Source organism: Microtus pennsylvanicus, chromosome 8 (assembly GCF_037038515.1).
Source record: "Microtus pennsylvanicus isolate mMicPen1 chromosome 8, mMicPen1.hap1, whole genome shotgun sequence".
NCBI classification, from domain to species: domain Eukaryota; kingdom Metazoa; phylum Chordata; class Mammalia; order Rodentia; family Cricetidae; genus Microtus; species Microtus pennsylvanicus.
This window is the reverse complement of record NC_134586.1, coordinates 40697302-40709690: the sequence shown is the minus strand read 5'-3', so window position 1 is coordinate 40709690 and position 12389 is coordinate 40697302. Positions and strand designations below refer to the sequence as shown.

Here is a 12389-nt window from a genome sequence, read left to right as displayed (position 1 = left end):
TTTACCTCTCCCTAGTGATATTACTGGACCAGAACTAAGAAGTGTAAATTTGGTCTTTATACCTAGGCAGGTTAAAGTTAATAGGTAATATTTTATGTATTATTGCTTATTGATGATATAACAAATGACCACTAACTTTAGGTCTTAAACACCAAAAATGTTATATTATTATTATTTCTAATCTCACCATTTTAAAGGCAAGGGATATAAAATAAATTTGCAGGTATTCATTTCTTCTAGACACTGGTTCTCAGAAGTTGACCACCTTTAATAACAATGAGTATTTCTTTTATTGGAGGTTCTTCTGCTACACTAAAGCCAGTAGTATGGCTTGCCTCTTTGCCCTTTTCCTCTCTTCTCTTTCCTTTTCTTCTTCTCCCATTGTTGAATGTCCTTCTTTAATCTCCTCAACAATCTTTGTGAATACCTTAGACCCATTCATACATCTAAAAAAAACATCAATGTGTTGAAAACTTTACACAGACCACATTCACAAAGAACTGTTCACCATTTATGGTTATATATTAATAACTTTGGAAAAGGTGCCTTGAACATTGAATTGAGTAAACCTATCAGGTCTCATCTATGAATTTTAGACATAGCACAGTTTAATACTTAGGTATGAAAATGAAGTTTTCTGTTGTCCAATCTCTTACATGATAGGGGGCTTGATGTTTTCTGTACTGTCTTTCATGTAATGAACACATGTTTTTTTAGTGCTCAGCAGTGATTTCCTCCACAACTCCAGAAAGTGAATTCATATGACATTAAACAAGAAACACTGCATCTCAGGCAGCCACCCAAGCTCATGTCCACCTGCACTCCACCATCAGCATAATTTTCTTCTTATACTCTCGCGGTTGGTTTCCTTTCAAAATCAGCACGTTTGCACATGTGCATGAATACGATTTTGATATAGTTCTTTGTTTCTTTGAATTAGTATGTTGGTGACTATGAAACAATAAAACTGGGCAGTCATTTTCCTGGAAGTGTGCCTTCATGTTGCATATGACAATTAGACTTCCTAGCTAATTGAATTAACTTATCTGAGCACAGATGGCTAGTGAATTGTTGGAGTAAGCTTAACATACAGTACCCTAACCCTGGGGAACCGCTCTTTTACAAATCTTAGCTCTCTAAACAACTATTGGGCATAACTTCTGAGATAGTTGATATTGCACAAAAATGTCACTATGCATCTATCTACCATCAGCGGGTCTTGATGTTATGGCGAAATAGAGGCAGAAACAGGTAATTACAGTGTAGTTTATCTAAGCATCTTGGGAATTCAAAGGCTAAATCAGTGAGCTAATCTGCAATAGTAGAGGGAGTTGCAAGGGAGGAAATAGAATGGGTTTGGAATTGCCTCATCTTAAAGTAGCCTTATTGGATTCATGAATGGATTATATATAGAGAGGCCTAAAATGAACCTTTACATGACATAGTAGGACTTAATGGCACATGGCTACTCACTGTGTGACTCACTCTACTTTTCCATGTGTTTGAAATATTTTAAACAAACATTGGGAAAAGACTTGTATTCATCTCTTTTACAGCCATCATTCATTGAGTGCTTAGTATGCAAGGCATACTTAAGAGCTTTACATTATTTATCTCGTATAATTCTCATATCATCTGTTCAAGATAGGTGACGCCATTATAGCCATTTTTTCAAAAGTCAAGCACAGGGGAGTAGTATAATTACTCAAGTTTGCCCAGCAAGTAGGTAATTTAGGATACCAGACTGCTTTACTGCATCATTTTCACTCCGTACCTTTTCTATTAGAGATACTTCTAAAATGCTGACTGGATGAGCTTCATGAAAGGTGGGGGAACATGCCACAGGCAAAGGGGAGACCGAATTTCATGGATATTCAAAGTACCAAAAAGGAAGAAACCATTCTCATAGACAAGTGAAAAGTAAAGTACATATCTGTGAAAGAGTGTCATTGTCAAAAGAAGTCATTTAAGAATGGACTTTGCATAAATTGTTAGTGTTAGTAATTTACATAGTAATTACTATGTAATTAATAGGCTCCTTTGAAGGATTTTAGAAGGGAAGATGTTATTTGTTGATTTCTATTTTGAAACAAGTACCCTGGGATTATGATTGAGGATAGATTCCAACAATATTTTTCATTTTTTATTCATTCACAGGTGAAATATCCTATAACAAAACACAATGGTTTAAAGAGCAATAAATGGTACACGTTAAAATGCTGGCAATGAACGTTTTGGCTTCTTCATATAGAGTGCCTTCTGCAAAAGCTGAAAGTGACTCTAATTTTATAAGGGGTATTTTAAGAATTATAGCTACGTAGAGGGATGTCTAATTATTGAATCTAAAGCACTGAAGGGAAGGCAACACTCATGGTTTGTCCTATGCATTGTTCCCTTTCTTTCAAGAACAAGTAACACTTGTGTCTTTCTCTCATCCTTTCTGGTTCACATTATTTTTTATAAATAACTTCATAAAAATGTTGGCCTCTGAGTCTGAGAATAAGTCAGGAATGTTCATTGTCACCACTGTCATATTTTCTAAGAGTGAGCAATGACTGCTTGGGAGCCTCTCAAAGAAAAACTTGAGAGATGATTAATTATGTTTAATATTGAGGCAGATTAAGAATACTCAGTTTTTTTGTTAGCAACGTAATAAAATAAATTTATTTTTTGTGGTGACACACACCTTTAATTCTAGCACTCGGGAGGCAGGAGCATACCTTTTTCTGTGAATTTAAGAATGACTGATCTACATGGTAAGGTCCAGACCAGCCCGGGCTACAATAAACTCTCTCTATAAAAAGTGAATTTAGTAAAGCTATGTCAATATGCAATATAACCATTCCATAAAAGATAATTAAAACATACTTATGTGCTTTAAAATATTCTTTATTCCCATGAGTTTAGTGATTACTTACAAAAGTAAATTCAAACTTTACATATGTAACAAGAATATCTAGTAATCAAACTTAATATCTCCAACAGTAGGACAAATGTATAGTCCCCACCTCTTACCTCAATGGACTACAGACAACACACCATTTATACATAGTGCAATTGGCCAAAATCTTGAATAATCATTCATCCATAATGTAATTGACATTTATTGTTAATTATGAAGATTAAATTAAAAATTAGGTGTAAGTCTATAAAAATAATTGACTTTTTTTAATCATTAGTTTCATAAGGAAAACAAAAGTAGTGAGACTCTCCTCTATAATAGGAATGTAAGACCATGAAAAAACCACTCTGTGGTCCTTAATTGAATCGTAGATCAGAGAAACAAAAAAAAAAAAAATGCATCCAGCCAGAAAATGCAGTCAGTACTGCTTCAGTTTGAAACATATGAGTGTGGCCTGTACAGTCGAGTGTAAGTGTGTGTCAGTGTTTAGTTTCTTGGCTTTGGTAATTGGATCATAGTTTTATGGATGACTATTGCTTCTTTGAAGAAAAGTATTTGGATCCTTGGGAACCCTATGTAAAATTTAATGATAACTACTGAATACTCTGAAATGATTATTTTTTTAAAAAATGCATGCTGTAGCAAAGGGGAAATAGTGAGAGATATAATGAATGGGAAATTAATATGAAAGTTGGTAATATTTTATATCTTTAGATCAACATTGCCTAAGAATGCTAAGATTAATATGTTTGTTTAATTTCTTTCAGTGTGTTTTGAATTTGCAAATTATTTTAAAGTCAAAAAGGCCTAGATAAACATATCATTTAGCACAAGATTGATTGATTGTATATTTTAAAATGATACGAAATTATTTAGCTCTACCATGTCAGGTATGTGAATTTCACATTCCTGGAATAAAAGAGGACTCTGTGGTTGACACTTGCCTGCCATTTCAGTATAGCATGCAGATAAAAGATGGAAAAAAGGTAGAAATGCAGGCAGAAGTTTCTCAGGAATATATTTGAGACTTTCTACTTGGAGAGACCTGACATCTGGTTTAATGTGTAATTTACCGTGTGTTCTAAATTCAAGCCTTTTCTTTTGTTTTTGGAAATGAAATGAAGGGAACAAATACATTAATCCATTTCACAAAGCAAGCAGAAAAAGAAAAGTGTGTGTCTTATTCTTATTTCTGCACACTGTGTGTGCAGCAATATGTTAAACCATTCTAATCACCACTCTTTCTGCTCTAACCCTGCAGTGACCATAAGCACAGAACTCTGTGAATTCAGCTCTGTTCTTGCCAATCTTCATCATGGGGCATCTGCTTTGTCATCTTATTCTGTCTCCATCAGTCTAATGGCAGACAGTTCCTCTTAAAAACAACAGTTAGCTATGACTCCTCTCATATAAAAGACCGAACAAGGCTTTTTTTGTAGTTATAGAAGGGTTGCCAAGGAGCAAAATGAAAACCCCTGCCATGTAGCTAACACCTAAGCTCTCTGGAGCTGACCAAAGATCCCAGGCACAGATCGGAGGCACCATATTAGGGAAACAGCTGATTATAAATAATAAAGACTTCAGTGGATGATGAGAAATGCAGTTATCCTTTTCTGAGCCAGACAGGATGATGGAAGTGATACAACAGCAGTGCATAAAGTCTGTAAGGGAAGCAGATGCTGAGAGGTTCATTTCATACCTTGATAATTTAAATCAGCAATGAATTCAGTAGGTGCTCAATAAATATTTCTTGACTCAGTAAACAAAGGGAGTGGAAAACTGATTTTCTAACAAAAATTAGTGAAACAGTGTGTTTATACCACATATCAACTCTGTCTTCAAATTGTAGTTATTTTAGAAGATGAGAATTCTGAGAAGAGAGCTTAGAAAATGATGCTCATCTATTTAGAGATAAGGGCAGAGACAGAAAGAACATACATAAATGGAATTCAATTTGCCTATGAGTCGTGTCTGGTGGTAGGAGGTGGGAAGAAGAGGGCAATAGAAACTGGTGTGACATTAAGATATGTTTTTTAATGTTAATCATCTCTCTCCTTGAAACCTATTACTGTCAAATATTTACCCTACAATGTAACAGCAATGTCCATATCAAACTCGCAGTGCTAGTAATGGGCTACTTCTTTTGGAACTGTTAACCATTGAGGTCCCATTGACTCCCAAACATTATAGGTTATTGCCAGTGTTCTTCCTTGCCCTCCAGAACTTCGATATTAAAAAGACACCATGCTCAAGTTGTAGAATATGAAATTTTTCGTGAGTAGATACCAAGAAGCCCCATCCTTACTGTCTAGTATTCATGATGCCCAAAGATACACTGTACATCAGTGAAGAAAAAAAAAAGAAATCATGTATCTTACCCAGATGTGAACCCCAGAAGCTACAATAATGTCTGGCCAGACAAGGTAAGTCCACTAGTAAAACAGTGGCACAAATGTTGTAGGAATAACCAACCAGTTTCTGATCAGACTTAGGGCCCACTCGCATTCCATAAAAGGGATTGATGTCAGGGTAAAAAATGTATGGCTATACATGTCATAGGTCCTAAGGCAGAATCTACCACTGTTATTCAGCTAAATGGGCATGATACTAAAATAATTTCTAATGACATATCATAATGACTTCAGACTAATTTATACATCTCTCAAATATCATCAGAGATCCGCAAATGGATCTGGTCAAATTGCAAGGAATAAGAGTCTACAGAATGATCAGCCAAAAATTGGAGCCCCCTCCTAGCATGGCTCAAGGATCATTGAAGAAAATAGACCAGGTATATTATAAGAGACAGAGGCAGTGGATAACTACAAGGAAAATGTGTTTTGTGACATAACAGGGCAGTTGCATATATGAAGTAATATTGGCTACAACAGCATGCATAAGATGTGTTTAAGTTCAAGCCAAACAAAATCCCAGTATGAAGGATGGAGGTGGGCATGAGTCTCACCCCTAGGTGAGAAGCTGTTGGGAAAGAGAGAATCAGTTTTCTTTATGATTGTAACCTCTGGAAGGTTATCTACAGTCTAGTAGATGATCATACATCCAAGAGTATATGGGAGACACAAGTTGCACTCAATTGGTTTAAAAAAAACACGAGACTACAAACTTCGGGTGGATAGGGAAGTGAGGTTGAATCTAGAAGGATATGAAAGAAGGAGTGAATATGAACTATTACCCATAAATACTGAGGAATATAGCACCTCTAAAGTTGTAGGCTAGTTTAGAGTTATTTTTGACATTTTTACATGTATTGTTTTCTCCAGAGAATTTTAATTTTCTGAACCTGTTTCCTTTCGGATACAGTTGCAGAAATCTGATGAGCTTTTAGAATTGAACATGACCAGAGACTTCCTTATGTAGACCCATACACTTAACCCATGTCTTGTTTATATATTTATTGGTCTCATTACTGCTGTTTAGAAAAAGAAAGTTTAGTTATTGCTGCATAGATTGTCATTCCAGTGGGTGTCATGGGCAGCAATTTTTGAATGATCCCCTTCTTTTGAAATTCCATTCCCAGCTGGAGAAATGTCACATTGTCTCAGCTTTTGACTCTGACTTTTAGTGAGAGAAATGAAGAAGAGAAAAATACATCCCTTTTATTCAAGATGCAATGAGCAATTGTATGCACATCTGGTGACTTCTGCTGAAGACTCCAAAGCATTTAAAAATATTGATTAAGTCTCAACCTGTTGGGAAATTGTTGCCATATCTTTCTTTTTGTCCCTAGAATTGCTGAAGCTCAGAGCTTTATTTAACTTGCTGAATCTTGTATTATGGCCAGAAAAAGACCTCAGGAGCCCCGTTCCCCAGGTTCTTATTAGCCTTGACAAGTGTTGTTAAAATTGCAGGCTCTTCAAGAAAAGCAGCATTATGCAATTTCAGTGCAAAGATGCGCGCACGCACACACACACACACACACACTCACATACACATCCATGTATATATTTTGAAATAGATTCTGGAGTGATATATTGTTTTACTTCTGCAAAAGTAATTATTTTAGTTACTGTTTCAATTTTTCTATGTCTCTCGTTGATATATTTATTTTGACATTAGTCTGTTTGACCTGAAACCAAAGAGTGTTCCTGGTTTAGGCTTTTATTCTAAACCACTTCGTACTTTAAGTGGTATGTCTCAAGGGAGAGATGTATAAAGAATTCATGGTAGTTGGAAATTTTCTGTTAGATTATCACCTGCCATTAAAAACAAGTGCAAAGCATGGGATGCTGCAGTGAATGTATCACATACCATAATCAAAGATGAATCAAAGTAATTACCAGCCAAGCTGAGAGTGAATGGAACCCAAAACCAATTAAGCTATTTATTTCGACTGTACCACTGAACAAACACTTTAGTGTTTTAATTTGCTCCTCTTTTCATCTGCTCCAGGAATATGTTTGCTAATATGAACAAGGGAAGCACAATTGCTATTTAATTAACCTATTTTGTCAGCACCTCACATGAGCTGCGCAAGTAGATGTGCTAAAGTCTCAACAATGATGATCCTGATAAAAATAACAAATATGAAATTTGTACCAGTCATTTTTACAATATTCGCCAAATTGCGACAGCCAAAGAATAAACAAAGTAGGTTGACTTACAGAAATTGACTTTGAAATACTTGCAAATACATGTTGAACCAATATGAAGTAATTAAGTTTAGGAAAATATTAGCAGAGTTTAATTGTGGCCTCATTGTTCCTGACACAGTGCTCTGTTAACTACGAGCCAACATCAGGCTCTCAGGGCTAGAGTTGATGAGGGTGCTGGAGTGTCTTGGAGCACACATCTTTTGTTAGCCAGGAGTCAGACAGGAGCGCTGCTCCTCCCCTTTTTAACAGTTATCACAGGGTGTTGCTGCTTTGTCACTTGTTGTCTGTTATGGACGCCAAAGCCCTAAGGCAGATTTGTTTAAGGTGAATTTGAGCGTGAGCATTTCCCGCGGGAGATGAACTAGTACTGAAGACAGCCACTGTTCTACTTTTAATTAGTATTAGAAGAGAAACTGGAACAATCCAAGTGAAATCTCAAGTTTCTGGTGTAACTCAGTGGTAGGGCTTCCAACCCGGATCTGATCCTCAAGACCAGGAGAAAAAGAAGAAAAGCCTCTTAACGTTATTCATAGCAGGACTCTACCTACAAAGCAGAGTTCTAGTCATGAACCCAATGAAGGGAAACGTTGGGCCTTCACCTGCATATTTTACTCTTGAGCAGACATTGTTAGGTATAGCCATTTTCCTCACAGCCTGACTTTTGTTTGTCTTTTCACACAATCAGCAAGCTTTCAGTGTTTTAAGTCCTCTACAGTGTAGTTTAGCAGACACTGGTCCCTGGACCCCTGTAGTAATAGAGGTAATCACTTTCAAATTGGGGGCAATCAAAACTTCATTTTGGTAGCCTAGACTAGCACTGAACTGATCCTAATCCAGCCTCCAAAATGTTGGGCCACCACCTTTCACTGAGAGACTCACTTTCCAGTTCTTAGAACACTGTTAGAACGCTGTATCTGGAAGTCCTCAGAGGCCTGGACCAATGTTTTTTCCCATGTAGGGAGATGTGCTCTGTATATGTGTCATTCTGAAAGGATGAACACATTTGATCTGAAATCCAGCTTGATTTCCTGCTCGGGTTCATTGTGAGAGGAACTGTGCTGTAAGGAAACCAACGTGCAGAAAGGAAGTGACATATTGTAGATCACGTGTGTCTTCCCAGGAAAATGAAAACCATAATTCAAATGTGTGCCTTTCTAAATGTTTTCCCTTCTTCAGGAGCTCTTTAACTACAGGTACTTTGCATGTGGTGGGATGTGAATCATGCAGGCACATTAGTCTTTTAAGAAGTGGCACATATTTTCAAAAAGAATACTTATATCCCAAAAACAAAGTTTGGTCAAATTCAGATAAATGGCCTCCAGAGCTAGAAAGTAGTCTACACAGACATTATCAAGAGCGGCAGGAAAACAGACCACAAATCACAATCCCAGAGAACCTAGACAATAGTGAGGAACCTAAGAGAGACATACATAGTTCTAATCTACATGGGAAGTAGAAAAAGACAAGATCTCCTGAGTAAATTGGGAGCATGGGCCTCTTGGGAGAGGACTGAAAGGGAGGGGAGAAGCAGGGAGAGGAGCAGAGAAAAATGTAGAGCTCAATAAAAATCAATTTAAAAATGCTGGCAGAATTTTGGTAATCTATAGAATTTTGTCCCATTTAAAATACTCACATCCAGATTCTAAAATCACCCTCTTGCCAAAGCAAGTCAGTCCATAAGCTTCTAGCTTGGAACCCTTGGGTTTGTTTTATCATGCAGATGAATTAAAACAGAATCCATTTATTTAAATTCCCCCTTTAGATTCCTTGTGATTGCAAGAAGCCTACAGGACTCTCTGTTTGAAAATTTTGCTTTTTAGTCACCAGAGACGCACATTTTTAGGTTTGGAAAACCAAGCATTGTGAAGGGATTTAAACAAAACTGTCTTCCCATAGACTAAACTTGAAAAGAATACGCACAAATACATTGCATCGAATCTGTAGGGAAAATAATACTGCAGCCTGGGAGATGCTGGGAAACCGGAACAGACAAACCAAATCATCGTAGGGCAAACCCACCATATGTACCAAACAACCAGTGCAATTATATTGTGCAGTTGAGGAATTACATAAATTGCCCACTGGGAAGGAAGCCTTAATCTCCACCCTCCCCGCAAATCTACAGACAGCTGTGCGCTGTCTCTGTGTCTTTCTGAAAGGTTGAACACATTTGATCTGAGAAGCAACTTGATATCCTAATCAGGTTTGATATGAGAGAACAGCTATAGATGTATGCGATTCTCCCGGTGTGCATCTTTGATTCGTGCGCTAATTACGTCGATCCTTTGGGGAGCACAACCACGGAGCTGGGTCCTCCTTGATTAATGCTGGCAGAGAGCCACGCAGCGCGCGCAGCAGAGAGCGGTTCAGCAGCTCCAGTCCCAGCTGAGAATATGGTCCCATTATCTCCCAGCTGCCTAACCAATCCATAAGGGCCTGTTCTGCGTGGATGATCAGTTGTAGTGGAAGCAGGGACTCGGCTGCGAGCTGAAATCCCTGATTTGCTGTACCATGTAAGACGAACTGGGACATTTTACTTTACAGTCTGTAAGTACCAGGTTCTCCCCGGAACCCTCTCCCTACAGCTCCATGTGAAGGCGACTTTGCAAGCCGCGTTCCATTTTCTGTTCCTTGCTCTTTTTTGAATGAAGCTGCTGAGACAGTGTTACTTGCTTAGCGCTTGCTGTTTCTGTCAGATCTCTTAGATAATTGATTCATACCAAGCAAATTACACTCTTTCCAGAATGCTTTTCTGGAAGTTAAAAGTAATTGACTTCATTTTTCATTTGGGAGTAAGGGTGTGTTATATATGCCTGTAGTGATCAGAGTATTTCTTTTAACTTATTCTTTAACCATGCAAGAAAGATTTAAGTCTAATATGTATGTGAAAAGATCCTTTTGCAGGCACATCTGTATTAGGGAAGCAAGTTTCTGTATTTCCAAACTTTAAAGTAGTTTGTTTTGCTCTCTCCTCTGCCACTAGGAAATGTACAAGCAGGAAAGTTTCGTGGTGGTTTTTAACTGTTGTTGATTATTTTGTAACAGTAGAAAGTGTTTAGAAACTTTGCCAAAGAGGTTGTAAAACTTTTGAGATATTTATGAATACAGACTATATAGTTTAATTTAGTACCTTTGATTAGCTGCTTTTTAAAGTACCATTTTAAAAGCTGGTGATATTTTTAAGCAAAAGAATACCATTTTTTAAAAAAAAGCATAGGTCCATTTATTTTATTATATATTCTTGAATACAATCTATCAAGTTAGTAGTATCTGCTATTCACACAAAAATGAATTGATGATAGAATGTTTTTATAATTTAATATATTTAATAGTGTTTTTATGGTTTCTTTCAAAGAAGCATTGTCTTGGTGAAATTAAAGATTGTTATCATTGTGGGGAAGGATTTGTGGACTATGTTTATATATGAGTTTCTGTAACCTATCTAGATAAATAGGTAGATAATTAGAAAGAAAGAAAGAAAAAAAAGAAAGAAAGAAAGAAAGAAAGAAAGAAAATAGATGATAGAAGAATAGATAGATAGATCACACTTTTATTGGATTAAAAGCAGAATAGATAAGCAAAGTAAAATTAATTTTAAGAAAAGCCACAAACCACTGGCACTCGGGTTAGTGGTGGTATATACTAACATAGGTTTGAAGCCACTAGTAGACAAAACAGAACCATATTTTTCATAGTGAGCCCAAGAATATGTAGAATATGATTTTCAGAGTAGAACTACAGCTTGCCAGAACTGGTAGTAAATCTCAAGGCAGAGGAGAAAGCACCGTTTGTGAAGTATGAAGAAGTCTCATGGAATAGGTTCTCATCTGATTCAGTTGAGGAGAATGGGAGAGAGAAGACAGATAAAATAGATGTTTGTCTGCTTGTGCTAAGGTATTCTCAGTATTCGAGGGTTGGAAGGGAGAAATTTTCAGGAAAATGAAAGCACAAAAGAGTAGCCACAACAGCTCTGAACAGTGGCTATCTCAGGCCTGCCCTAGCTGAGAACTCTGGACCCTGAGGAGGTAACTTCCTTATGAAATAGATGCTGAAATCTGAAATCCTAGCAAGGTGTAATTTAGGCTCAGGTTTTCCTTTATAGAGGGAATAGCCTCAGACCAAAGCTGACTTTTGAGTGTGGCACTCAATTATATTTTTAAATAGTTGCTGCTCTTTATCTTGCTTATTTAAATTCATGGTCTTAGACAAGACTTGATCTCGTGTTAAGGGGATGGCAGGAACAGAAACAGGGTCAGTTAAGGTCCTGTGTTTCTGTTGTTCTTAAACAAATGTTTGAACTCTGAATGTCTACTTTAATTAAGGCTGTGTTTGGTTACTTTTCTTAGTCAGATTCCACCCCACCCCCCACATACACACACCAATTCTCTCCTTTAACAGTAATTTTGCCTTCAAAAGAATACTGTTCTCACATAGTCAAATATTATATTTTTCCTTCAAACATTAAGAAATTTAAAATAATGTATTTGGATGATATACATTTCATGGCCTATAGTCAGTCTTAAATCTCAAAGATGTTTATGCAAGATCTATCATGCTGTTGCTACTTACTTCTTTAGAAATGTTTGAGGTTATTTTTTGAATGTTAGGAAACTGTCTTATTGGTTGTGATTAATCTGTTTAAAAAAATGAGGGTGAGCTTGGTACTCTAGGACTGTTTTAGGACCTGCTGGCTCAACAGATGGGGGAGTCTAGATGTGTATTACAAATACCTTTTAGAAGGCGATTTTAAAACCATGGTGATTTGATTGGTCTTCAAAATAAGTTTAAAGTTCTATAAAAGAGATGAACTGATGAGTCCTCACTTTATGTACAAAGGTAACATGTCTCCAAATATGTTTGTATGCATAGAATCC

General features: G+C 36.8%; 1 protein-coding gene across 5 annotated transcripts in view; it reads left to right on the top strand.

Moving 5' to 3' along the window:
* Positions 1 to 12389, top strand: part of Cntn4 (contactin 4) — a 998986-nt gene that overhangs the window by 420269 nt on the left and 566328 nt on the right. For 2 of the 5 annotated variants that reach the window (XM_075983305.1, XM_075983303.1), the window contains exon 1: positions 9592 to 10062. The exons of the other annotated variants lie outside the window; for them this stretch is intronic. The gene's annotated coding sequence lies outside the window, so the exon portion shown is untranslated. Of the gene's footprint in view, positions 1 to 9591; positions 10063 to 12389 lie in introns of those variants that run through there. 5 annotated transcript variants of the gene reach the window in all.